Below are 6000 nucleotides of genomic sequence, written 5' to 3' on the forward strand. Positions count from 1 at the left end.
TAAAAATAATTATTTTTATCCTTTATATTTCATTTTTATTATTACTATTGTATTTTTTTTCACTCATTAATTCCAGTTTGCAATTCTTTTAATATTTTTGATGAATTTCTTGACAAATTTATTTATGTATACGATTGTTGTAAATCGAAAGAATTAAATATAGAAATGAATTTAATTGTTTAATTAAATATTCGCAATTTTGCAGTTATTCTTTTGGCTCGACGATATAAAAACAATATAAAAGAGCATGGATAAAAATTTGTTGGAATTCGCATTTCATATTGCTTTTCCTATTAATAGCAATTACCAATCAAGTTCCAAAAGAATATATTGACGTGTTACTCCGTACGTATGCTCTTTTGCGTCAGAGCGATATCGGGGTAGAATTTGAGTCCGGCGTCAAAGGGGATGAACCGGGGCCGTTGGGAGCCGGCAGGGATAGGAGCAATCTCGTGATGCACCCTTGACAGTTCGCTGCGATAAGATCTGCTTTTTCGCCGAGTCGGTTCCATTTGAATTCTGTTTGTAAGCTCTAGTAACACCACTCTTCCGACGCATTGTACTTCCATCGATCTGAAAGAATATTACCATCTGCTGATTACCGATAATCTTTATTCTCCGCTATTGAGTTACCTTTATTCTGCAACTCCTGCAATAGCGTGCGGTGTCCGAAAAATAAAGCCGTTTCATTTATAGTTTCGAAATAGTGATAATAATAAGGTAATAAATAAATAAAAGTTGGATATATTCCATAATTTTATAAATATAAATATATTTATATTTGATAAAAACTCAAATATTTTTTTGCTACAATTACTTTTCTTACTTTACAATTATTCAGTTACGATGATACGCATACATCCAATTGCAATTAATTTTTTGTAAATGTTAAGAATTTTATTACAATTTCTTTTTAATCTTACGAAAATAAATTGGATTTTGTTTTACTTAATATTAGGATATATATTATAGGGTAAAATATATTTAAAAGATATATTTTTTGCGTGAAAAAAAATTAGAAAACTGAAAAATATTAAATCTGAGAGACTTTTGTTTTCAAGTAAACCGAGTTAGCAATGTAATTAAGAAACAAGAAAATTCGAGTATTAATAGGAAAGAAATAAGATATATAAAAAATTATCAATGAGTAAAAAGTATAAATATTTTTTGATGTATTACATATAAACGGCGTTAAAAATTTTTTTTTAGTATATATTTAAAAACATTAAATAAAAAACAAAAATTTGATAGTTATTGAATATAGATATATATAGTAATATAGAGAACGATGTCACCAACAAGCCAGGTTGGCCGAGCGGTCTAAGGCGCCAGACTTAAGTTCTGGTTCCCAATTGGGAGCGTGGGTTCGAACCCCACACCTGGCAAAATTTTTTTTTCCTCTAAATAAATAATTTTTTACAACAAATATATTCAAATAACGAGTAATCCAAGAACACTATAAATATAATTTTTATTATATTGCTATTTAAAACAAATGAAAGTATTTATATTTTCTCAGTATAGGATGTGTAATTCTGTCGAATGTAACTCCATTCCGTATCGATTAAATAAAGATTCAATTTATTTCGAACAAATAATTTAAGATTAGTTTTCAATTAATTTAGATTTTTCAACATATTATTAAGATTATATAATTCTGATTTGTTATACAACTTGTCTTAAAATTGATATGATTATAATATATAATATTATAATATATAATATATAATATTATTTTTAGATATATTTATTTCATAAATATTCCTATGTATTTAATATATATAAATTATATTATGTAATTCTATTCATCGCTATTTTTTGATCGTTACAAATAGTAAACATATTATATAAATCAAATTATTCATAAATTAATCAGTAAGTTAGGAAAAAAAAATAATAAAGATATATAATAATCAGATATCGAAATCTCTTGAGTGTATTTTTGTAAATAACTATAGAAAAAGAAAAGAAATAGTGAGAAAAAGGATAGAGATAGAATAAAAATATTGAAATCAGCGCCATCTTCAGAGTGCCGTAAATGAAACGCAAAAAGAAAGGATAGAAAATAATAGGAAAAAGATAAGCATAGAGAATTAACTCTGAGAGCCATCTTCTGAGTACTTTTAGAACTTTTTGTATTTCTAATATCTGTGTAAGTCAAAAGATGGCGCAAATGATCAGTTCTTACTCTATTTCCATCCTTCTTTTATTATTTTCTATCTTTTCTTTATGTGTTTCATTTGCGGCACTCTAGAGATGGCGCTGATTTCAATATTTTTATCGTATCTCTGTCCTTCTTCCAATATTTATTGTCCTTATTTATATCGGTTATGACGCATAACCACAAATGAGATGTGACATTTTCACTGTTTTAATTTTAATATTTCATTTCAATTTTGAATGTAACAATAATATAATTTTTAGTGTGTATATGTGTAAAAGTGAATATGAAAATGAATATATTTATAGTCAGAAAATAATATTATTAAAAAAGAAAAATAATTTGTTAAATATATATTAATATAATTTCCTTACAAATATCAATTTTGAAATAAAAATTATGACTGTCAAATGTCAGTTTTAGAATCAATTTTATGTTAGTTTATTATAACTTTTATAAATTTGATTTGTTGAATGAAATCCTATTAAAATCAATCTTCTCATAAAATTAATTTAGTCATAAATATATTTTAATATAATTTAATAAAAAATCTTTAAAAATATTATTGCTGAATATTTTTATTCAATAGAATTAGTTTTTCAATGTAAGAGAAATTATAATTTGATTTTGTGAATTCCATATTTTTTTACAGTATAAAAGTAGGATATAAATATTTCATATTCATATTAAAAGTACAAATGAAACGATCATATTGAAAAATGATAATGTTAAATAGAGCGATTATAGTACATTCTTATATATACAATTCACTATAAATATTAATTGTTAAACTATTAATTTATAATTTGTATATCTTATATGTTTTAAAAATCAATTATGAATATGATAAAATGAATATGTGTAAAATTCATCTTTGAAGTTACAAAAATTTTAAATGAAGAATATTTAACTATTGATATTTTAACAGGGTAAGAACAATTGTTTATAATTACAAATATAAAACAAAATGTATATTCTATTATAATTTTATTTTTTGTTTGACATATATAGAAATGTATAAAGATTAAATTTATAAAAATAATTATAAAAAATCTGTTTTGGAATATAATATAAACATGTGCATTTAATTGTAGAGTAATAATTACCAATTAAGATTAGAAAATGTTAGATATAATTGAAGGAATAGATATATATATATACATTAGTAACTATTTTCTGTCAATAGTTAAAGAAAAGCAAAGTGAAAGAAATAGAGTAAAAAATACTGAAAACAGCGCCATCTCCAGTTGAAATGCTGCAAATGAAACGCAAAGAGAAAGCAATGGTAAGATAGGGATAAGAATTGACTCTTAGCGCCATCTTTTAACTTCAAAAGATATTAAAAGTAAGAAAAGTTTTAAAATTCTTCAAAAGATGGCACCAAGGGTCAATTCTTACTCTATCTATCTTTCTCTTATTATTTTCTATCCTTTTCTTCTATGTTTCATTTACGGCACTCTGAAGATGGCGCTGATTTCGATATTTTTACTCTATCTCTATCCTTTTTCAACTATTTCCTCTCCTTATCTATACTCTGTTGGCGCGTGACCACCAGAGAAAGAGATGTCAATTGAACGTTCTTCTTTTATTTTTTTCCCTTTCAAATCTATCAATGTATCTTAATCTTTTAATATAAAAAAAATATAGATATTATATTCTTGACATTATGTTTCTAGAACAATAACGTTGCAAAGCATAGTGCATATCTGACGTAATATCATACGAAATTTGATGCAAGACATCTTTTGGACGACGGCAATGGGATTGAACGAACGAATCCTGGCCTGGTAACAGAGAGTAAGAATTTTAAAGCATTCTATCGAGGTACAATAAACGTACAATAAAATTTCTCGTTCCGAATGACACGATAAGGGAATATGTCGGTCACAGAAAGCCGCGGGGAAAGGTCAGGACAAAAACGAAACGTAATTGCATTATAAATGCTTCAATACGCCCTCGGGATAAAAGGAAGACGCGGTTTAATCGAAGACTTCTTTATCTCTGGCGTGTAAATCATACGGAACTGTCAAATCAGGCCGCTGTTCACGCGAATGCGTACGTAATGCGTTTTCCTGGCAATGACGACACAAATGACAAATTAACCATGAATTCTTTAACAAGAATATTAATTCTCGCGTAACATTGTACACATCGTCGTATTCACGATCGATTCGAAACGTGAAACTTTTTGTGGAATAAAAATTCGAATATTATGAATAAATATCGTTCATCGTGATAATTAATGTACAAACCATCGAATCGATCATTGAAAAAAAAAATATGTATAAATTATCTGATAGCTCGTAGGTATTCTCTGAATTCTTTGAATCAATGATTAATTCATTGATCGATACCATCGATTAGCATAATTAGAATATTGAATTGTTTATAGCGATATCGTAATCAATGATCGACGTTCGTTTATTCGTAACAACCTTCGAAAACATTTTTAAAGTGGATAACCTAAATGAAAAAAAAAAGAAGAAGAAGAAGAAGAAAGAAGAACGTATTATTGCTTGGCAATAAAATTTGAATAAATCTACTTGTTCATTGTCTCCACTCGCTGTTATCTGTCAGGATAAAAGACAGTTTTTTACGTTTCCATTATCGATCGATCGGAATTTTTTCAAGTGTTTATTTTCTTAATCATCGAAACGAATAGCAGCAAGCATTGAAATCTAATTGTACAAATCGTATTATCGACTAATTAAATCGATTAATTAGACTCGATAAATAAAATTTCACCGTGCGACGGCTGAATTCAATTATTTCACGGATAAAACTCGTGAAATAATTGAACGGAATAATATAAAAGTTTAGGAAGATTTATTATCGGAAAGGATTATCGAAAAATTGGACTCGATCGAAGGAGAAGGAGAAGAGAAGCGGAACGGAAATGACGAAAGAATAAAGGAGGTGGTGGTTGTGTGATAAAGAAATTCAACGGCGATAGCCGTGTGACAGGCAAAAGCGAATGGTCGGAATCCGCGTTAATTTGGTTTTACGTTTCAGAGTGATTATACGTGACTCGACGCCGTAACGCAATACGGATTTGGGCGGTTCTTTAATCCGAAACAAAGCGGCGGTTTCGGTGGGCACACACGTGGATGTGGGAGAGACCTCACACATCGTTTCACCGCGAGTTTCACTTCTTTCCTCCGCTCCTATCCGGGAGCGCGAAACAGAACTTCCTACCTAGCCACCAACCTATACCTTCGACTATAATTACGACTATAATATCGACTATAATACGCGCAGCCGATTACGTGACCTCTTTCTTTCCGTCGTGGATCGGAAATCGATTATTTTTTCCAGATCGAAAGTCTCTTCGAATCTCACTAGACTCCTTAGAAACGAATTACAATGGAAATATTCCGTTGGAGAGGAAGGAGAGATTAACGAATATGAGCGATTATTTAATATTTTTAACGTTGCAATCGATCTGAGGCGAGGAAAAATTTCTTCCCTTATATTTTTCCCCCCTCTCTCTCTCTGTTTCTATTACCTATCGATAATTTTTGATATTACTTATCACAAAATGTGGTGTGACTTCGAGTAATCTCGAATAGATATGTAAGTTTATAATATAAATAATTTCTGTATAAACTATATATTAATTAATTGCACAATATTATTTACGTTTGCTATTGATTCTCACACGTGGCTTAAGTAAGTGCCTTCATTATTGTTGTCAATAATGGTTGTTAACTGCTTCTTACGATACAATAACAACTTTTTCTTCTAATCAATTGCGATGATGTAATAATTTTTTAATAAAATTTAAATCGAAAGGAAAACTGTCGTTGAAAAATATTACGTTAGAACGGATCTTAAGTAAA

At 28.6% G+C, this 6000-nt stretch overlaps 1 non-coding gene across 1 annotated transcript; it reads left to right on the top strand.

The window, feature by feature from the left end:
- Positions 1 to 1301: 1301 nt before the first annotated feature.
- TRNAL-UAA lies at positions 1302 to 1385 on the top strand. The gene has a single exon. It is a non-coding gene; the product is annotated as a tRNA-Leu (tRNA).
- Positions 1386 to 6000: the final 4615 nt, after the last annotated feature.

This window comes from Apis mellifera, linkage group LG1, assembly GCF_003254395.2.
Source record: "Apis mellifera strain DH4 linkage group LG1, Amel_HAv3.1, whole genome shotgun sequence".
Lineage (NCBI taxonomy): Eukaryota > Metazoa > Arthropoda > Insecta > Hymenoptera > Apidae > Apis > Apis mellifera.